This window comes from Malaya genurostris, chromosome 2 (assembly GCF_030247185.1).
Source record: "Malaya genurostris strain Urasoe2022 chromosome 2, Malgen_1.1, whole genome shotgun sequence".
In the NCBI taxonomy this organism is placed as follows: Eukaryota; Metazoa; Arthropoda; class Insecta; order Diptera; family Culicidae; genus Malaya; species Malaya genurostris.
In genome coordinates this window covers 177,260,140-177,283,989 of record NC_080571.1, presented here as the reverse complement: position 1 = coordinate 177,283,989, position 23,850 = coordinate 177,260,140, and the positions used below count along the sequence as shown (strand labels likewise).

The 23,850-nt window shown below is 40.9% G+C and overlaps 1 protein-coding gene and 1 non-coding gene across 4 annotated transcripts in view; one reads left to right on the top strand and one right to left on the bottom strand.

Annotated features, from left to right (window-relative positions):
* LOC131427598 (potassium/sodium hyperpolarization-activated cyclic nucleotide-gated channel 2) overlaps positions 1-23,850 on the top strand; it is a 1,904,453-nt gene that overhangs the window by 1,312,864 nt on the left and 567,739 nt on the right. The gene's annotated exons all lie outside the window — the stretch shown is intronic.
* On the bottom strand, positions 18,739-22,707 carry LOC131433516 (large subunit ribosomal RNA). The gene has a single exon (XR_009230275.1). It is a non-coding gene; the product is annotated as a large subunit ribosomal RNA (ribosomal RNA).

Here is a 23,850-nt window from a genome sequence, read left to right as displayed (position 1 = left end):
GTTCTCCCAGATCACTTCCGACCACTTCCAGGTTTTCTTGGTAGTGCTGGGACTCCAACTGATGCCTTACCATGAAATGCAGTAGCCCTAGTATATTTTACAAGAGCCATGATATCTGAATCTGACTGGGCGTGAAGTAATCTAATGATGTTATCCTTTTCGTACATTTTTCAAAAAATCTTCCTTATTACAATTAAATTCAAATATACCTATCTGACACATGGAGCAAAAATTTGTAGACTTAAACGGTAAAGTAGTATTAGTAAGAGATGTCATGAGAATATCCCAATTTTCATTCGGATCCAACCCCTGGTTTCGGAGGTAGTGTAAAAATGTCTGTTTCAAGAATACATATAAGCAAGCAATTTTTTAAATTGAGTTGTACATTTCTTTACTTGATTGAATTTTTAGTTTCGTCAATGATTTGCTGAATTTGAAAGTCTGACTACCGGTACATCGTTTCCAATGTTTAAACTGTCATAGAAAATCGTAAAAAATGTTGTATGTCATATTAGTTATGGTTGAATCAACCTAATGCTCTACGACGATATCTAACTTTCGGTTCCAAAAGTACCGACAATAGTAATCAAATGAAATAAAATGGAGCTCACTTCACTTTCTCACATATGATTGAATAAATTTCCACTAGTCTAAATTCAAATGTAGTATATTAATGTAGTAGTATTATGAAACAGAAATCTTCAAAACTATTTTCTGAACTGTTTTAAATAGTAGTATTTCGCGGAATTTCTGCTATGAATTACAGCAGAAATTCCACAAAATACTACAATTTAAAACAGTTCAGAAGAAAATTAATAATATGAGAAAGGCATCATTACCACAGATATCACTAAGTTGATTGAAACAGATTTTGCCTTTCTCCTGCAGAAAGGCTATGCAAGCACTGTGAAAAACGATATCTGAACGGAGGCTCGGAGAGTCGAGTGTCATATACCATTCCACTCAGTTCATCACAAAAAGTCTGTGTGTTGACTATCAATGTCAACTTCCCTCTCTGAGCAGCCTAGATAGCCGTGTAGTGTCGGTAGCGGTTTCCCACTGGCTAAGAATAACGCTACGGTCCACCTGTACCGGTGGTATAAGTCCACCAAACAGGTAAGCCGTGTGGCATCCGGCGGAATTATTTTTTACCAAGAATTGATCCACTGGTTTCCTGTTCCATGTCGTAAAAGGTCACAAAAATAGGAACTCCTAAGTCAAGGTGTATTTCCGTGCCGATGGCTGAATGGCTGCAGGAGGTTAAACAATGCAGTCGTGAACGGAATATCTTGGGATTTTCCCTTACTGTGTTAAGCGAAGCTCTGGCACAGTGGACGACTTCTTTCTTCGCAACTCGTGGGATTTAAATGATTAAAACATTTAAAAAAATCCTTACATGGTTCGCTATAGGCGATTATAAGCCAATATATTTGGTTTCTTGTAGTTGTTGTACGATAAGTGCTGAAGGTGGAATGTTCGTTACTCTAATTGATAATGGTTAGAGTGGCACAAATCAATCTTCAGCATAAACGTACAACAACTATGAATCTATCCAGACTTCTGCAAGAAGGTAAAGCTTCTATAGCTTTGGTTCAAGAACCATATTTTCAAAAGGGAAACTTCTACGTTGGAAAATTGTTAAACCCAGTCTTTGTTGCCTTCAACAAGAGCGGTATGACTAATCCACGTGAAATGCCTCGAGCATGCATACTTGCAAATAGTGCTCTCGATGTTTCTCTCATATCGGAGCTCACAACTCGGGATATTTGTGCTGTCACAGTTGGTATGACTGTTGATGGCATAAACAGGAAATATGTCTATTGTTCGGCATATTTACCGCATAATCAACCTTCGCCAAGCGATGACTTCAAAAAGGTTGTATCATACTGCTGCAAGAGTGATTTACCGCTTGTAATCGGCAGTGACATAAATGCTCACCATATCATATGGGGCAGCACAGATATAAATTCGAGAGGCTCTGATATGATGGAATTTGTGAGCAGTACAAACCTGCACATAGTCAATGCAGGAAACCGTCCAACTTTTGCGAGATCTGGAAGAGAGGAGGTTTTGGACGTAACTCTCTGCTCTGATAGAATTGCGCATGAGTTGGTAAATTGGCTCGTCTCCGATGAGCTCGAACCTTCGTTGTCTGATCATAAGTACATATTCTTTGATCATTCAAACGTTAAATTTGATATTATCACATATCGTAATCCCAAATCTACAAACTGGGACCTCTATGAAGAGGGCTTGGCGACTAGATTTTACGGGTACCAACCAACAATTGAAACCCCAATTGATTTGGAATATGTTGTCGACGAGACAAACTCACTCATAGTTGCAGCATATGAAGAGGCTTGTCCACTTCGGATTGTGCGAGCTACTAGAGGAACTCCTTGGTGGAATGCTGAACTTGCTAGACTAAGGAAACTATGCAGAAGAGCTTGGAACCACCGACGCAGAGATGGGTCGGGGGCATTCGTGTCGGCTCGAAGGGCTTACAAAAATGCTCTTCGATCGTCTGAGCGAAGTGGTTGGAAAAGCCTCTGCACAAATGTCTCTAGTCTCAACGAGGCTAGAAGATTAAATAAGTTACTTTCGAAGTCTAAGGACTTTAATGTCAGTTTCTTAAGAACTTCAGATGGTGAACACTTGTCTGATGAAGGTGATGTACTTCACTATCTTTTTAACACTCACTTTCCAGGATGTATGGATCCATCACCGACAGCTCTTCTCGAGACTTTTTCAGGTAGTTACGATTCTAGGGCCCTTGCTCGAAGCGTTGTGACGATTGAATCGGTCAAATGGGCAGTTGAGAGTTTTGCTCCGTACAAGTCTCCTGGAAAGGATGGAGTTTTCCCAGTGTTACTGCAGAAAGGGTATGAACATTTCAAACATGTTTTGAAGAAAATACTTACTTAGTCTTGTCTTGTCGACTGCATATATTCCAAGAGCCTGGCAGGAAATAATTGTCAAATTTATTCCCAAAGGCGGTCGCGACACTTATGAGGAAGCGAAGAGTTTCAGGCCTATCAGTCTTAGCTCATTTCTTCTTAAAACAGTGGAACGCATAGTCGATCACTATATCAGGAATGTTTGTTTGGGCGTGCATCCGCTACATGGAATGCAACATGCTTACCAGCGTGGAAAGTCCACTACAACCCTGTCACATGATGTTGTGTACAATATTGAAAAAGCTTTCTCACAAAAGCAATCTTGCTTGGGAGTTTTCCTAGATATTGAAGGTGCCTTTGATAACGTGTCTTTCAATTCAATTCTGGAAGCAGCCCGTGGTCATGGCATACCTTCAAGTATCACAAATTGGATACACGCAATGCTTAGCAATCGACTTCTTTGTTCATCGCTTCGGCAAGCCCTGCGATCTGTTGAACAATGGTGTTGTCAGGTTGGATTATCTGTAAATCCGGGCAAAACATCAATGGTGCTTTTCACTCATCGTAGGATAATCACAGGAGCTCGTCCGTTGCAGTTCTTTGGTTCAGAGGTCACTGTGGTCGATCAAGTTAAATACGTCGGGGTTATTCTTGACTCAAAACTGAATTGGTCTGCTCACATTGACTTCAGGATTAAAAGAGCTTGCATGGCTTTCGGCCAATGCAGACGAGCTTTTGGAAAATCATGGAGACTCAAACCCAGATATATTCATTGGATCTACACAACTATTGTTAGACCAATTTTAGCATATGGATGTCTTGTATGGTGGCAGAAAGGAGAAGTCGCGACAGTTCAGTCAAAGCTAAATCATCTCCAAAGGATGGTCCTAATGGCGATGACAGGAGCATTCACGACAACTCCTACTGCTGCTCTAGAGGCGCTACTGTGCATTAAACCACTACATGTGTTCCTAAAACAAGAAGCATTATCTTGTGCATATCGTCTTAAGGTTACAGGGCTTTGGAACAGTAACCCATTAGATTATGCTACCAGCCACACTCGCTTGTGGTCTCAAATGGTTACGTGGGATGAGTATTTACTCGCTCCTAGTGACCTAACTCTCACATGCAGTTTTCCTTTCAAAACACTCAATGTGAGCTATCCTCTTCGTGAGGAATGGTTGTCTGGTTGTCTGGAACGACAACTTGATGAACACATAGTTTGTTATACGGACGGTTCTCTGTTGAATGGTCGTGCTGGTGCTGGTGTCTACTGTCGTGAAATGAGGCTGGAGCAGTCTCATTCACTTGGTAGATACTATACTGTGTTCCAAGCAGAAATCTACGCGATTCTGTGTGGAGTACAATCGGCACTTCAGCAGAGGATCTGTGGTAAACGTATTTATTTTTGTTCCGACAGTCAGGCAGCCTTAAAAGCACTCAGTTCGAATGACTCATGGTCGAATCTAGTGATCGCATGTCGAACTCAAATCGAGGACCTCAGCATTTCAAATGCTGTTTACTTCTTATTTGTACCCGGCCATTCTGGTATTACTGGAAATGAATGGGCTGATGAGTTGGCTAGAGCTGGTGCAACGAATGATTTCGTTGGTCCTGAACCAGCTTTACCACTTTCAACTAGTTGGATAAAGCACAAGATTCGTTCTTGGGCTGCATCCAAACATGCCAGCTACTGGCGCAGCTTGCAAACTTGCGCTCAGACAAAAGCATTTCTACCAGATTTAAATCTGAAAATGTCAAAGTGTCTACTGCATTTCTCCAAGTATCATTGCAGTATTCTGGTCAGAGCTCTGACTGGACATTGCAAACTCAATTATCACATGGCTACTATTCAACGTGCTGAGTATTATTCGTGTGATTTGTGTGAATGCGATTACGGTACTTCATATCATCTGATATGTAACTGCCCCGCATTGACGCAGCTTCGTATCCGGGTTTTTGGTTCTCCATACATGGTTGAGTCTGTGTATGCGGAGCTAAAATTGAAGGATATTCTCTCGTTTCTCACCCAATGTGGTAAGGAACTATAGTCAGAAGGATTCATCGTTCTTCATGGAGTGAATGAATCCTTTCTGTATTCACCTTAAATAGGGTTTAGCAGATTGTTTGGCATCCTTTAGGGGGTACCGAATTTACTTCTGCTCGTACATACTGCGAATCGTTCTGCATTCTTCCGGGAGTGCAGAATGGTGTCGCTTTTGTAAGATCTCTAAATCCTCTCGGGGGTTGGAGGTTTTATTAATAGCAGACTGTTCGGGACCTCTTAGAGGTTCAGAATTTACTTCTGCTTCCACCAGATGTGATCCCCAGCAGATTGTTCGGCATCCCTTAGGGGTGCAGAATTTACTTCTGCTTTTATGTGTTTTTGTGTCGTCATTTTTTCCCATCCTCCTAGTCCAACCCTTACCATTTCCTTTCAATCCTTCCCTCTTATATATCGGGAAAATGATGCTAAAAACATATTGATGGCAAGGCACAAATCTCCAAATATCAAGGGGAACGTGCCATTTTAGCCAATTTGTTCTGATTCCTGATTCAGTTCATCACAAAAAGTCTGTGTGTATGTGACAAATAATGTCACTCAATTTCCTAAGAGATGACTGAGCCGATTTTCACAAACATAGATTCAAATGAAAGGTCTCATAGCTTCATAGACTGCTATTCAATTTCATCTTCAACCGATATCCGGTTCCGGAACGATAATGTAATATGTGCAAATCTATAAAAAAAATGAGCACTCAATTCACTACGAGATTTCCTAACCGATTTCTACATACTAAACTGCGAAGGTCTTGAATTTCCTTTAAAAAATTTTCCGAAAAATTGATCCAGATCCGACTTCTGGTTCTGGTATTACTGCGCGATAAGTGAAAAATTTCATTTTCACGAGTACTTCTTCAAAAGTCATGGCGAAACGAGGTGCATCTAGTTAGCCGATTTTATTAGTTGGAGCATACACTCAAATAAAAATTCACGTTCGATTCACTTAAAAAATCACGTAAATTGGTTTCAAATGTTAAATTGAATATTTTACGTGACGAAAATGAATGTTATACGAACATCCCCTAAAATGAATAGAGTCATCACATAAGGTTTACGTGAATTGACCAAACGTCAAACAATCTACGTGAATTTCCAGAGTGAAAAACTCGATTTTGAAAATGGCGAACAGTGGCTCTCAAATTGTAAGTAGTGTAAATATTTGCGAGAAATGTTATTTAATTACAAATTTCTACTACATCGACCGGACCATTCCAGTATGAAAATTTCCATGTGTTTAACTGGACCGAGTGCCTGCGTGAGTTCGGAAGTTTGCCGCTCCTTCCGAATGCTTCAAACACTTTTCACGTAACTATAACATGATTATTATTTTGAGTGTATATAAACTTACATTATGACGGTTTTATAATTGAAACGTCGAAAGACAAAAGGTCGAATGACAAAACGTCGAATGACAAAAAGTCGAATGACAAAATATCGAAAGTCATAAAACGTCGAATGTATCAAAAGGTCGACAGCGACAGAAAGAGATACCAAAACGTCGAATACAACAAAATGTCGAATATAACAGAAGATCGAATGCCACTAAAGGTTGAATACGACGAAAGGTCGAATATGACAAAACGGTGAATGGTGAAAAAGTCTGTAGTAAAATTACTGCCATGAAATACAAATAGGAAATGGTGATACATGCTTATGCGGCCCGAGTCGGAAGCTGCCGCCTCTTGCATACGAGCCTGTGATTCACTCGTTTGCCCGGTTTACTAAAACATAGTTTGTTTGCCTTTTTAGATACGATCGAGCGGTAGCTAGGTCGGACGGCACTCAAACCTGTGATCTACCCGTTTGCCCAGAATATTGGCTCGTGTGGTATTTTGTAACCTAAAATAATGTCTTCATCAAGTTGATAAAGACCATTCTTGAACATGCAAAGAAGGGAATCACTGAAAGAAAAACGTTCATGAAACAAATGAATTTTAATTATTGTAATAAATAGTCTTCTAACATCCGTAATGTAATGAGAACATAATTTTTATCAGATTTTATGATTTGAAAAGCTTTTTGTGCGTGTTTTTGTGTTACAAAAGCCAATGCTTCTACTTTTTTGAATGTCATATAAAAATCTTTGTTCTCTATGTACAGTGAGCGAAATCCAATGCAATGTACTCTTTTAAAAAATACAATATTTTTGCTGCGAATCCGGAAATACTTTTAACAAGCTATTGATTGTTGCCTTCCTAAATTTTGTGAGTACTTTAAAGTGTAATTACGTAAAGTGATAGTACTTACCAACAACAATTTAAAATTTCTGAATAAACACTTCACATCATTTTGCTACTATTTTCTATTATCACCTTTTAGAGCCCCTTGCCTCGGCTTAACCCTGGCGATTAATTTGGTTTAACAGTTGATGTTCAGTGAATATATGCCATTTAATAAACACCCAGAATTCACCCTTACATTGTATTCGACTTATTTTTGTATTCTATCTTCCGTTATATTAGACTTTTTGTCCCTTTCGACTTTATGGTGAACTATTTTTTACATTAGACCTTTCGTTTCAACGTTTTGTTATTTCGACTTTTTGTCGTATTCGGCCATTTGACGCATTCGGCCTTTTGTTTTATTTTATTTTATTTTATTTTATTTTATTTTATTTTATTTTATTTTATTTTATTTTATTTTATTTTATTTTATTTCTGGAGCAGGGAAAAGCCCACTGGAGATAAGTTATTATCAATCTAACACTATGTCTCCAGTAGGCATAAAACCTCCTCATCTTTTGTACCAACAGATTACAGAATATCCAAATGATACATTTCATATTAATAACTATTATAACATATTGCATATCATTAACTATTATAACTACATAGCTGAGTACTTAGAACAAACGATAAACTTCTAAAGAGATAGTGTTCGGCTAAACAATTTCCTGATAGTATCACGAGTTAGATGAAAGTCGAACTGACTTGAACAGCTATTGAACACTCGGCACATACTGACAAATGACTCGTTGTGGCCATAGTTGGTTCTGGCGGCAGGAATGCGTAGGAAAGGATGAGTTCGAAGACAACGACGACGAATATCAAAATCTAGCAAACGTAACAGCTCCGAGCAATCGATTCGTGACTGGAGAAGATCAGCAATGAAAACTGCCTTGAACACATTTCTGCGAACGGACAATAGATCGAGATCTATGAGCTTGCAGCGATCTTGGTAACTCGGAAGATTTAGGGGGTCTCTCCATGGTAGTTGGCGAAGCGCAAAACGAATAAATTTATGTTGAATATTTTCTATGCGTTGAATGTCGTTTTGATAGTAGGGTGACAAAACCACAGCTGCATATTCTAGTGTAGAACGAACCAAAGAACAATATAATGCTTTGAGGCAATATATGTTTTTGAAGTCTTTCGTCACACGGAAGACGAACCCTAACAGTTTCGAGGCTTTATTGATGGTATATTCAATGTGCTGTTTGTAATTCATTTTCGAATCCAAGATAACTCCCAAGTCTTTAACACACGATTCTCGTCTAAGAACAGTTTGTAAGATCGTGTAGTCGAATTCAATCATAGAATGTTTGCGAGTGAATGAAATAACAGAACATTTTGAAGCATTAACGGTCATTCGGTTTACTCTACACCAATTTGTAAAAATGTCCAGTTGTGACTGCAAGAATCTGGCGTCTTCGATGGTTTTGATAAGGTGAAAGAGTTTGAAATCATCAGCATACGATAACTTCATGCATTTTAGCAAAGTGTTTAAATCGTTTAGGTAGAGTAGGAATATGAACGGTCCAAGATGACTGCCTTGAGGAACTCCGGAACTGACCGTAAATGGAGACGTAGTGCAATCTCCTATTTTCACTGACATGTCGCGATCGGTTAAATATGAGCACAGCCAATTAAGAAAAGGTCCGTTGAATCCAAGTCTACTCAATTTCGAAATTGTGATCCGGTGATTGATCTTGTCGAAAGCAGCAGAGAAATCGGTATATATAGCATCTACTTGCAGTCGCGCTTGCAGGGATTTTATGATAAATGATGTGTAAGATACGAGATTTGTAGTAGTAGATCGTTTCGGCATAAAACCGTGTTGACTTTCAGATATATAGTTTGAACAATTATGTGTGATGAAGTCCAAGACGATTAGTTCGAATAATTTGGATACTGCGCATAACGCCGCTATTCCACGATAATTTGATATCTCGTTTTTGCTGCCTTTCTTAAAGACGGGAAAAATGTATGATTTTTTCCATATGGCCGGAAAATGTCCTGCTTTCAAAGAACTATTAAACAGTATCGATAGTGGAATCGAAATACCATTTGAACATCTTTTTAGTAATATAGATGGGATCCCATCAGGACCAGCACTGAATGATGACTTAAGCTTGGAGCACGCTTTGCTAACTTCAGTGGTCGTAATAATTGGATGAGAGCCGAAGGGAGTACGCAGTAGAGATGGTCGGGTATAGAAATTCTTATACCCGAACCCGACCCGTACCCGAGTGATCAGCAAAAAAATTTACCCGTACCCGACCCGTACCCGATTAAAAATTTAAAAAATTACCCGTACCCGACCCGTACCCGATCAATAATAAAAAAAAATTACCCGTACCCGACCCGTACCCGATAAAAAATAAAAAATTTTACCCGTACCCGATAAAAAATTACCTGTACCCGTACCCGACCCGAATGAGTAGTAAAAATTTTACCAAAACTCAGTATGGAAAAAATAAAGTGTTTTAGATATCGAGCCGTATCAGGCTCTAGTTGGTAAGAAAAATACATTAAAATGCTTCTTTACTTTTAAACATATCAATACACTGTGAAGCATGAATAATGTAATGTAACTTTTTTTTAAACATGCAAAAAAAAAAACAAACGGCTCATTCGAATTCAAAATTTATTTTTTCATATTAAAGTACAATCCTTCCGGGTAATTGTGGAATATAATTTCATTCAAATGGCTGCCTCGGCTGGCCTTGCAGTACGCCATACGGTCGGTCCAGCTTTTTAATACATTTTCGATTGTATGCAGCTTTATTTCAGCTATGGATGCACGAATGTTATCCTTCAAGGCTTGAATTGTCTCTGGCTTGTCCACATAACACTTATCTTTGACAGCCGCTCAAAGATAATAGTCTAACGGTGTCAAATCACAGCTCCGAGGCGGCCAAACGACATCCGAATTTCGACTGATAATTCGATCTTCGAAGACTGTGCACAGATGATCGATCGTAGCGTTGGCTGTGTGGCACAGAGCGCCGTCTTGTTGGAACCAAAAGGTGTCCAAGTCTTCCTCTTCAAGTAACGGGAAGAACCAATTGCTAATGATGGCGCGGTACCGCTCGTCATTGACCGTGGCGGCGGCTCCTGCCTCATTTTCTAAGAAAAAAAGCCCAATGATGCCGCCAGACAAAAATCCGCACCAAACCGTCACTCTCTGAGATCGGCTTTTCAATGATGACGTGCGGGTTTTCTGTCCCCAGATGCGACAATTTTGCTTATTAACATACCCGCCGAGATGAAAATGTGCCTCATCCGAGAAGATGATTTTTTTGCACACATTCCGCAACATTACCATGATTTTGAAAGTAAAACTGCACTATTTTCACGCGGTCCTCAAGCGTATACACAACCATTTTCGTTCAGCGGAAGGAAACAACTAAGTTTCTGTCAAATCAGAAGTGACATTGAGGTTACCAATGTCGAAATAACCGCTAGTTCAAAAATAAATGTTAGATGGCAGACCCTGTAGATTTCCAATGTCTTTGGTACTTTATACTCATTTACAAATGTCAACAAAAGGGGGTAATATCAACTCAAATTTTTCGAGAAGCATATTTACCCAAAATGTCGTAATACCCGTTGTATTCAATTTTGGGTAGGTATGGTTTTTACGAAACAGTGCGACTTTTGATCCAATTCTTTAGAACCACAAGTAAGCGTGCTCGTTATCTTGACACACAAATAAAAATTCACATTCGAATCACTTGAAAAATCACGTAAAATAGTTCCAAATGTCAAATTGAATATTATACGTGACGAAAATGAATGTTATGCGAACATCCCCTAAAATGAATAGTGTGTTATCAGTTCGTTTACTTGAATTGACCAAAGAATCAAACAATGTACGTGTATTCCCGGTGTGAAAAATTCAATTTTGAACATGGTGAACAGTGAGTCCTTCAAGTGTAAGTAGTTTGAACATACGTAGGAAATTTTTTTGGTTACAATTTTTTACTACAAAGCAAAATGAATTATGATTTTGATTTAAATTAATCTGTCAACTATGCCCTTTTTGTAAGCTTCACAAACCCACACCCACGATGTTATCGGTAGCTGGTGGTTTTTACAGCCATTGAACCGGTGGAACCCTCAACGAATGAACACGGTGAAAATTTGAGTATTTCGCAAGAAAAGATTTTCACCCTTACTTTTGCGACTCCACGTTGTCACGCATCGAGATTTTCACTTGTTGTCCAGTGAAAAGAAACGAAAATTAACTAGCAATATAGCCCAACTTGCTGTGCCATTAATCGGTGTCATTTCAAGTGAGGTGACATCACCCAGAAGTGCAGAATAAGAAGAACTTCTATGCAGATTTTCTGAATTAAATGTTCATGTTTTTATGGTAAGAATCCTAATGATTTTTATGAAAATTTTGAAAATCTCCAACCAATATTTAAAATAACAGTTTTCTGGTATCTGAATGTGATATGAGTACTACACTACATTTTATATACTGCCCATCCTTGTATATCAGTCCCATATGGAAAATCGGTATGTTGAGAAAAAGACGATCAAAAGTTTATTTCCGATTTTTTTTATTTATTGTGCTCCCTAATGTTGGTCCCGGGTTGGCGGTTCAATGCATAGGACGCTGGTCTTACAAGCCAGCTGTCGTATGTTCGAGTCCCGACCTGGAAGGATTCTTAGTGTCAGTAGGATCCATAGTACTAGCCATGCAATGATTCTGTACGCTAAGAATCGGCTGCGAAGTCTGTTGAAACGAAAGGAATGTAATGCCAAGACTTTGCTTTGCTTCCTAATGCTAAATCTTGGTATTATTACATGAAATATCGGTAATACACCTTTGCTGTTCCAATATTGCAACAAATGAAATTATTGAAATTTTGCACTGAATGGGACTGATATGCGGGTACTTTAGCATATGGGACACAGAAATGAGTTGATATTTTTTATATTTTACTGAACAAACCCTCAACTTTAATTGCAATTTCTGAGAGTATATTGAGGAAAGAATCCATTCCTCAAGCTAACTCAAAATTGGCGAAAATCGATATGAGACTGATATGCGAGTATGGGCAGTATATGAATCAAGTAATTTTTACTGGATTGTGCATTAAACAGCTTTAAAATGGCAGTCCATCAAAACCTACGTGAAAAGTAGTTTCCAACCGCAACATCATAGAGCTAAGGCAGTGTCTCTTATTAAATATGTTATAAACAAAGTAGGGCGGGAAATATTCACATACCTTTTCACGTAACTATGATTGATACTTTTTTTAAATGAAGAAAAAAATGAAAAAGATGCCAGTTGACAGGTCTGGTCCTAGGCGCGAATGTCAAAACCCCTTGAATCAAATTGATTATTTTTCGGAAGAACTGTTTTGCAATGAAAAAATCTCGTCAACGTGTAAACATATTTCTGTGAAGTACAAATGGTCGGGTAATCGATCCGAAAAAACAATTTACCCGTACCCGACCCGTACCCGAGTGAGCGGTAAATTTTTTTACCCGTACCCGACCCGTACCCGAGTGAGCAGTAAAATTTTTTACCCGTACCCGACCCGTACCCGATTGAAAATAAAAATTTTTACCCGTACCCGACCAAAAACCCGTCGGGTACGGGTACGGGTCGGGTTTCGGGTAAAATACCCGATACCCGACCATCTCTACAAGCCATGCAATGATTCTGTACGCTAAGAATCGGCTGCAAAGTCTGTTGAAACAGAAAGGCCAAACTCCACGAAAGGAATGTAATGCCAAGACTTTGCTTTGCTCCCTAATGCTAAATCTTGGTATTATTACATGAAATATCGATAATACACCTTTGCTGTTCCAATATTGCAACAAATGAAATTATTGAATTTTGCACTGAATGGGACTGATATACTTTAGCATATGGGACACAGAAATGAGTTGATATTTTTTTATATTTTACTGAACAAACCCTCAACTTTCATTGCAATTTCTGAGAGTATATTGAGGAAAGACTCCATTCCTCAAGCTAACTCAAAATTGGCGAAAATCGATATGAGACTGACATGCGAGTATGGTCAGTATATGAATCAAATAATTTTTACTGAATTGTGCATTAAACAGTTTTAAAATGGCAGTCCATTAAAACCTACGTGAAAAGTAGATTCCGACCCAACATCATAGAGCTAAGGCAGTATGTCTTATTAAATGTGTTATAAACAAAGTAGGGCGGGAAATATTCACATAACTTTTCTCGTAACTATGACATCCTTTTTTAAATGAAGAAAAAAATGTTTTTTACTGGAAAAAGATGCCAGTTGACAGGTCTGGTCCTAGGCGCGAATGTCAAAACCCCTTGAATCAAATTGATTATTTTTCGGAAGAACTGTTTTGCAATGAAAAAATCTCGTCAACGTGTAAACATATTTATGTGAAGTACAAATGGTCGGGTAATCGATCCGAAAAAAAAAATTTACCCGTAACCGACCCGTACCCGAGTGAGCGGTAAATTTTTTTACCCGTACCCGACCCGTACCCGAGTGAGCAGTAAAATTTTTTACCCGTACCCGACCCGTACCCGATTGAAAAAAAAAATTTTTACCCGTACCCGACCAAAAACCCGTCGGGTACGGGTCGGGTTTCGGGTAAAATACCCGATACCCGACCATCTCTAGTACGCAGAGTAACGTTACCGGTCGCTTCATGAATTTGATCATCAGTTAAAATTTCGTCCGAAAAAACACTGCTAAAATGCTTACGAAACAGATCACAGATTTCAGGAGATGTTGATGCTTGAACTCCATCAAGTGACATTTGAGTTGGAAAACCCGTTTCTTTACGTTGTTCGTTGACGTAACTCCAGAAGCTTTTCGGGTTCGTTCTAAGACTTCTCTGGATCCGCTGTTGGTAGTTATGGTAGAGAGTCTTATTTAGACGTTTATAACGGTAGTTTAAACGCGAATAGTGCAATCTGATATGTAGCAAAGGATATTTGGACAACTTCTTCAAGGCAGATCGCTTAGCACTTTTATATTTTTTCAAGGTGGAATTAGACCATGGTGGGTGGATTGCTTTACGAGGTGTCTTTTTTGGTACGAACTGATCCATGGCGTATAACACAACATGAGTCCAAGTTACTGCAGCTGAGTTGCATTCATTGGATAATATAGAGTTCCAATCTAAAGATGAGAAAAAATTACTCATAGCAGTGTAGTCTCCTTTTTTAAAGTTGTAGTATGTTGATTCAGCGATGTTCTTGAATCTGATAGGTGGTTGGTCACGGATATATATTCGAAGCGGTGGGTGATGGTTACAAATTTTAACAAGTGTTGCTGGAGCTTCCGTTAGTGTAATAGAGGCAGAAAGTTCTTGACTGACGAAGCAAAGATCCAGCAGGCGTCCATTGCTATTATAAACGTCATTTAATTGGACTAAACCGGCGGTATTGTAGTCATCCAATAATTTTAAAGTTGTAGAAGATAACGACGAGCTTGTAGAATCAGGGTACAAATATCTAGAGGAACAGCGGGTCCACTTGATACGAGGAATGTTGAAATCACCGATCACAATAATCCTATCGTTCAAGGATACTTGTGCCGTTATAAACGAGAGAGACTTTAAGTGTTGATCGATTAGAACAGAATCATTGACACGATCAGGCGGCAAGTACAGCACGCAGAGGTAAAGTGTGTAATTCTTGAAACTGATAGCAATCCAAATTTGCTCAACACAGTTGCAGTTCGGTATAAATAGCTGGCGTGATTTGAATTCTGACCGGCAGGCGACTAGGACTCCACCTCCAGTTTTTTTAACACTGTTGTGTGAGTTTCTATCCTGTCGGAAAACTGTATACACATTACCAAAAATCTGTTTCGATAATGTTTGGCCATTGAGCCATGTTTCAGTGAATATATATAGATCGTAAACACAATCAGAGCAAGCAAGTTTATAGTCGATAAGAGAGCTATTAATCCCCCCTACGTTTTGGTAAAACATATTCAAATCAGGGCTGTTTGATTTGGTCAGATTGTTCGATTTGAGCGATGTGACTGTCGAGTATGATTGTTCAAATGGTACAGGTTGCTCGGACGGATTGATCGAGATGCTATTGTGGACTGGCTGTGCGTTTAAGAAATCGAGCTGGTTCTGTGAAAATTCTAAACGAGTGTGGACTGGTTTGACCGCCGAATCTGCGGATAAGTTGGTTGCAAGCTCTGCTGGTGCGAGGGGAACGAAGTATCCCACTTCCGAAAACGTTGAGTATTCCTCGGTGTGAGTGTCAATGGAGACTCTCGGTTGAGTGTCATTCGCTTGAATGAGTTCGATCTGCTCTCCAAAAAAGGAGTGATTGAAATACCTTCGGGCCAGAAGTTGGATGAAAGTATACGTTTTTCAATGTCTTCAGGAACGTTGACTTTGAATGAAACGTATGAGAGAGAACGTATGTTAGAATCTTGACGTGCCAACCTATGGCAGCGGATGAGGTTTGGAGTACAATTAGCATGAACCGACACATAACGAACAATATTTGATTCAGATTCGTAAGGAAGAAATCGAGTAACATAGAACCACTTCTCGTTATTGAATGGCATGGCTACGGCTAGAGTTGATGTCACGTCAGAGCTAGCAAGTGATGTAGTGGTAGTAGGTTGTACATTCGCTGGCCTTATAACAGTATCAGACAATACTGTGATGGCAGCATTATTGTTATTAGAGCCAGTAATTAGAGTGGTGAGAGGCCATCTAGAAGTGTGTGTGTTTACAAACTGTGGGCAGTGTGTCGTATTTTGAATTTGTTGTGTCTTTCCTAAAACTGGAGTATTGCCTTCATTGCGCATACCTGACTGGTTACTAGCAGTATGAATAGATGATATTTGCATGAATGGAGCGGCAAATCGTTGATGGTGATGTACATTGTTGATTGGCGGTTCATGGTAACTAGACGATGTGTAACAGGGTTGGCTCGATGAAGCGTCGAAGTTTGAACGATGGTTGGTGGTGTTGATCGAGTTGAGGTGATTAGTAGCTGCAGAGACAGTTTGAACAGCAGTAGTAGCTAGATGTGCGTTGTTCACGGCATAAGATATTGGTTGAGATGTGGTGGCGGTGAGGGCGGTAGCGGTCGTGAAGTTTGCGGCGGTGGTGAATGTAGCAGTAGCAGGTGATGCGGTGGGAGGAAGTGTAGTAGTCGCAATCGTGGTGGTGGTGTTGAATGCAACGTTATTTGTGTTTGGTTCAGCAGAAGATGGAGCAAATGTAGTTTCAGCGGAAACAAGTATTCCAGATGGCTGTTGAGCAATGTGATCAGCGACGGTGGCGGAGGTGGCAACAGGCAGGTGATTAAATGTAGTGTCACCTAAAATGGTAGGATCTGTAATATGTGTCGAGATATGATTGGTTACTGGAACGTCGGCTTTCGGTATTTTGTCAGGCTGCGTTAGAGATGGTCTGCTAGTGCTGCTAGTACGGGGACGCTTATTGGTTGCATCGACGATTGAATCGAATAGATTGCTCATATCAAAGTGTAATTCGTCAATACGATCCCAGCACTATCATTGTTTTGGAATAGCGAGCAATTTGGTCGAGAGAAAGATAATGAATAAACTTTGCAAAACCACTGCAGTGTATCCATAACTGATCCGACGAGTTTAAGCGTAGATGTAGTGCGTTGTAAAATCAGATCAATTGTTTCAGTACACGACGAAGAGCGGTTATCCGCAACACGGCAACCGGTGCAGAGCCAACAAACACCAGGCCAGTCACGAAGCGATTTAACTGCAGAATTGCTAAGATTTACGCACTTGTGGTGGAACCATTTAGCACAGAATTCACAACAAATCTTTTGACTGCGTGAGCCGGAGGAACCGTGACAGGAGTCAGAGTCGCACTTATTGTTTTTTGACATTGTCACCGAAAGGCACTGAAGCTAAACAATGGTAGCAACCGAATAGCAAGTCTCGCGGGCAACGATGAATATAAAATCACTGATAAATCGTTCGATAAAGAATAGAATCGTCGAAATAGCACTTATCCGTAATACATTAGAAGTAGTTTATCACTTTGAAAGCTATGTCAACCACAGATTATTCGGTAATCGTAAATTGTGTAATTTCGACTTTTTTGTGTTTCGACCTTTTGTTCATCGACGTTTTGTCATTCGACTTTCTGTCATCCGATATTTTATTATATATTCCTTTGCGACTACTCCGGTTTTCGCTTCCGAAAGCACCGGTAATAGCGAAGAAAACTCCAAAAACGGAACTTCAATTTCTGAGCAACGGTTAAATCGATTTTCACAAATCATGATTCAAATTAAAGTTCTCATCGTCTCAAGAAATACTGTGCAATTTCATCCAGATCCGATTTCCAGTTTCGAAATTATATGGTGATGAACGTCAAAACTTTGAAACCATCATACACAATAACGATCCAAAACCGCTACGTGCTGATATGGAAGAAGAAAATCCGGGTGAGTAATTTCACAAACATAACTGGGGTATGTCAATACGAATAAGTATGATAATCGTTCGTATTACTTGATTGAGTGAATTTCGCAACTTTTACTACTATGCTTCCAAAATTGTAACGGTGCATATATACTAAAGATTGACTTATCGGCGACAAATATTTTCTACCAATTCAAATAACGCGGAATAAACGAGATTAATTTTGATTCGAGTAGTTCACAAAAGCATGTCAAATACTCGGCATCATTTCTCAAACCAAGCACTCGAGTGATGCTAATCTAAAAAACTTTTTTAATACACCTAGTGATATAATGATGCTTTTCTCATATTTCTTATATTCTCAAAAATATCACTAGAAGATTCTGTGAAGAAATTTTTTTTTGTCAATCTTGAATAAAATAAGAAATTCTTTGGGTATAAACTAACATAACCCTTTAAATTTTTAAACAGTTATGTCAAAATAAAAAGAATTTTTCTTTATTTTGCATCGTCGCACTAAATGATTAAACACACTTTACCCAATAGTTCTGGAACCGGGATTCGGATTCGGATGAAATTAAACAGAAACCTATGAGACTATAGGAACTTTTATTTGAGCCTGTTTGTGGAAATCGATCAAATCATCTCTGAGAAAATTGAGTGTGTCTCAGGGTTGAAAAAAATCGAACCTCTCTACTGAAAATCAGTCATAGTGAAATATCAGTCACATTAGCTGACCATGATATTCATGTCACCTATCACTCGAGTGTCTTTCGGTGAAGTGATACGCAACTGATTATCAGATACGTAGTCCTGATATATCTATTTCGGTATCATTCAACCCGCGTTAGCTCTATGACCGAGTACGTGTTTTTCACCAACCACCAATCACCATTCACCAGACTGCTTGGCACTGCAGCCACCAACCACCAAGCATGCCACGCACCGACTGTAGTACCATATGTGATAACGTTGTGCGTGCACTCACTCGCTCGGCTACTCATCCATCGAACTATATCCTGCAGTGCATACATGGTATGCATGCTGTCGTTACCTGTCGCACTTTTCGTGTTTTTCAGTGGGTTACATCGCGCCAACGTTTACCATATGTACATATGTTTACATATTGGAATTGTTGAGTTAATAAACCAGCCAGCATGGGTAGTCTGAATAGATCGGAATATAGAAACTTCCTCTGCCACTCGCAACCCCCAGCCTGTAAACCTATCGTTTGTAGGGGGTCTCAGGTATCGACATTATATATTGATGCTCAACAATGCCACCAGCGTTCCAGCATATTAGCGATGTACTTGCTGTACAGGGTCCGGCACTCGAAGTGTAACCAATTAAAAAGGCCATAAATTCAGTTTGGAAAATTACTTTTACTTAATTCAAAGTACAAAATGTGTTAAAATAATACAAAATTCAGAATCAATTCACTTTTGCTCGATATGACCACCTTTTGCCTTGACTATGGCCTTGAGACGGTCAAAAAACGAATCGCAAGCTGCCCGAATGTGATTTGCAGGTATTTTGGCCCACTCGCGGACAATAACTTTTTTCAGCGCCTCGAGACTGGTGTATCTTTTAGTTCGGACTTTGCTCTCCGAAATGGCCCAAAGAGAATAATCCATTGGATTGGAGTTGGTTACACTTCGAGTGTCAGACCCTGTATGACAATGCATACGGGCTCTATCAATAAAATGCCAACGTGAGATCACACTAGCAAGTCTTGTAGAGTTTTATGCCATATGATCAACGACCACCTATAGGATACACTGTCAGCTCGTTTTGGTTACGACCTTAGAGGCGTTCAGGCATAATCCAACGAACGTAGCGTTATACCACAGTCCGGTCGAACTAGTATTGAGCCATTGGTTCGTTCCTATGGGTCCTCTCGTACTGCACAGGAATACCGTTAAGACAGTGATTATATGCACACCAGTAGGGTAAAACTAACCTGTCTCACGACGGTTTAACCCCAGCTCACGCTCCCTTGAAAGGGTGAACAATGATAGGAAGAGCCGACATCGAAGGATCAAAAAGCCACGTCGCTATGAACGCTTGGCGGCCACAAGCCAGTTATCCCTGTGGTAACTTTCATGACACCTCTTGCTAAAAACTCATTAAACCAAAAGGATCGTGATGCCTAGCTTTCGCTGTCTCAATATGTACTGAACATCGAGATCAAGCCAGCTTTTGTCCTTATGCTCAGCGTGTGGTTTCTGTCCACACTGAGCGGACCTTTGGACACCTCCGTTATTGTTTTGGAGATGTACCGCCCCAGTCAAACTCCGCACCTGGCACTGTCCATGACTTGGAGTGTCCAGATGTCTACTGTCATCGGCGTAATGTGTGAAAGTTGAGCGGACTGTGGCCTTTCCGCACGCGGACGGGACCCTACTTCAGGACCAACCGGACCGGACGCCGTATTGCGCACCGTGAAGCAAGCCTCGTACGCACCGATCAGCGGAGAACCCGGTTCGGACCACACGCCAGGACACGCATCGGACGAACGACCACAGGCTCTGTCTTCTGCATTATTGCCAGAAATGACGACATGGCTGAACGCTGAACAAGAAACCGTATGCCAAGAGGTTGCAATAACCCCAGCACTTGTTCCACCTGATCATGTAAATAAGGCAACAGTAAGAGTGGTGGTATCTCATTGGTGCTCGGGAGATAATATTTTACCCGAGCTTCCACCTATTCTGCACCTCTTATATCGCCTTACAATGCCAGACTAGAGTCAAGCTCAACAGGGTCTTCTTTCCCCGCTAGTGTTTTCAAGCCCGTTCCCTTGGCTGTGGTTTCGCTAGATAGTAGATAGGGACAGAGGGAATCTCGTTAATCCATTCATGCGCGTCACTAATTAGATGACAAGGCATTTGGCTACCTTAAGAGAGTCATAGTTACTCCCGCCGTTTACCCGCTTGCTTGAATTTCTTCACGTTGACATTCAGAGCACTGGGCAGAAAACACATTGTGTCAACACCAGTTGAGGCCATCACAATGCTTTGTTTTAATTAGACAGTCGGATTCCCTCAGCCGTGCAGTTCCGAATTGACTGTTTATTGATGACTACAGTGCACAGTACGTACGAACTAAATCGATCGCACGAAGCACATTGAGGCAAAACCCTACAACGAAACGCAATCGAATGAAGGGCTTACTCGAGCGACAGATGGTAGGATAAGAGCCCGAGTCATCCCAGTCTTCAGAGCCAATCCTTATCCCGAAGTTACGGATCCAATTTGCCGACCTCCCTTACCTACATTATTCTATCGACTAGAGACTCTACATCTTGGAGACCTGCTGCGGATTCGGTACAAGCTGTTGAGAGTTTGCTTGTCCCAATCTTCGATTTTCATGGACCAAGGAGAGTACATCGACACAGCTGTAAAAACCATGCTCTTGCAGTCTGTCCAACCACATCTCTCTGTGAAAGAATTCCGTAGTCGGTATGACTGTTAAACAGAAAAGATAACTCTTCTGATACCTCCCGTTAGTGTCTCGAGAAAAAGATTCATGTTACCATGATTACAAAGGCACTACCGTTTCCAGTAAGCATACCAATGCAAACGTATACTCAACAGGCTCCGGAATAATAACCGGATTCCCTTTTGCTCGTTTATTATGTACTAGTGGATGTTGCATCAATACACGGCACGGCGGTGGTGTATTTGGTTAAATGCTTAATATATATCAGGTTTCGCATAGAGCTTAGGATTGGCTAACTCGTGTTCAACTGCTGTTGACACGAAACCCTCCTCCATTTCAGTCATCCAAGATCTCTTTCGAATATTTGCTACTACCACCAAGATCTGTGCTAGTGGCGGCTCCATGTCGGCTTACGCCAGGCACTGCAACGCACACCACCAGACCCTCCTACTCACTGACGTCTCAAAGTGCGGCACCCTGGGCGAACCGCACCACTTGTACATCAGCGGTAATGTATAGGCAAACGACTGGAGCGCCATCCATTTTAAGGGCCACTAGCTTTGGCAGGAGAGTTGTTACACACTCCTTAGCGGATGACAACTTCCATGTCCACCGTCCTGCTGTCATTAGCTAATAACATTTTTTATGGTATCTATGATGCGTCGTCTATTTAGGCGCCGTAACATTACGTTTGGTTCATCCCACAGCACCAGTTCTGCTTACCAAAACTTGGCCCACTAAACACAAAGATATATTTCACGTCGACGGAAGATACCTAGACCTAACAGAGGGTCAGTGTCCGACGTTACGTTGCAATAACATCATCCAAGAATGTTACGATACATACCCATTTATAGTTTGAGAATAGGTTAAGATCATTTCTAACCTAAGGCCTCTTATCATTCGCTTTACCAGATAAGAATAGATTCCGAAATGTTGCGTGCTCCAGCTATCCTGAGGGAAACTTCGGAGGGAACCAGCTACTAGATGGTTCGATTGGTCTTTCGCCCCTATGCCCAATTCTGACAATCGATTTGCACGTCAGAATTGCTTCGGTCCTCCATCAGGGTTTCCCCTGACTTCAACCTGATCAGGCATAGTTCACCATCTTTCAGGTCACATCCTGCACACTCACGGTATGTTATGGCACGATGATGGCACGCAAGCGAACCACCACCGGCATGCCGGCTATAACACCCGAGGATGGAGGGACGAGCAGAGAGTCTCGCCCGTAATCCCACACAACGAGAGAGTTATGTTTTTTACGCCTATGGTTTTTCAGTGTGCGTTACCGCGGAAACGGAAAACGGCACCATTGGCTTGCGCGCAAGATAGAGTCCGTGTTTCAAGACGGGTCTCGAAGGTACCTCGATTTTATCATTGCCGATCAACAGTCCGCCAACCCAGACTGAGGGTGTAAGCGGGTGCATACGGGACGGTGTTCGTATCCATCACGTACACAACGGTACACCACGTACAGTAAGTCCCAGCTCGCGACATAGGCCTTCAAAGCTGAACATCGCTACGATGGGACAACTAACACCACGGGACCTATGTCGGGTGATTTGCAAGTGTGAACCAGCAGCTACTCAGGGAATCCTTGTTAGTTTCTTCTCCTCCCCTTATTATTATGCATAAATTTAGGGAGTAGTCACACATTATTTGAGGCCTACTTATTCGTCGGATGGTCAAATGTCGATGCACTGCCTACACACATCAGGGGGGTATCCAAGCCAGGCTGGAGTATGCGATGTATGTGCATCAACCATCGATGTCCTGTATCGCGCAATGCGATACAATCGATGTATGACTAGCTTGAACGTTTTACCACCATGGTAGGAAAACGTCACTACGCATACGTACATGGGCACGTATAGTTGAATCGATAAATATAGGCACTCAAAAATGTGTACATCGTAACGTTATACGATGTGCGATATGCGTTCAACTTGTCGGTGTTCATGTGTCCTGCAGTTCACATTCTGACGCGCATTTAGCTGCGGTCTTCATCGGTTGCACAATTGATGATACCACACCGCACTCCACAGAGTATCTGCGAGACCGAGTGAGCGACTTGAACTCTCTCTCTGTAACACCGTATACGAGCACGCATTTCGCGCCCAAGAGTAGAAGAAAATAGAAACACACATGCGTGTAGCGTGATTTTCGTTCTCTCAACACAAACAATTTGTGCGTACGAGAAAGGTATGCGGATGTTCGCATCGGGCCGGGTCGATTGTATGATGTATGATCAATACAGTAATGATCCTTCCGCAGGTTCACCTACGGAAACCTTGTTACGACTTTTACTTCCTCTAAATCATCAAGTTCGGTCAACTTCAGCGATTCAAATGTAATCCCGAGGGACTAGCAAATGTTCATCTTCAAAGACCTCACTAAATAATCCATCGGTAGTAGCGACGGGCGGTGTGTACAAAGGGCAGGGACATAATCAACGCTAGCTAATGACCAGCACTTACTGGGAATTCCAGGTTCGTATGGACCATTTCAATCCATAATCCCGACTAAATGAGCATTTCAGTGATTTACCGTTCCTTTCGGAATATGGTACACGCTGCTGCTCATGATCAATACAGTAATGATCCTTCCGCAGGTTCACCTACGGAAACCTTGTTACGACTTTTACTTCCTCTAAATCATCAAGTTCGGTCAACTTCAGCGATTCAAATGTAATCCCGAGGGACTAGCAAATGTTCACCTTCAAAGACCTCACTAAATAATCCATCGGTAGTAGCGATGGGCGGTGTGTACAAAGGGCAGGGACATAATCAACGCTAGCTAATGACAAGCACT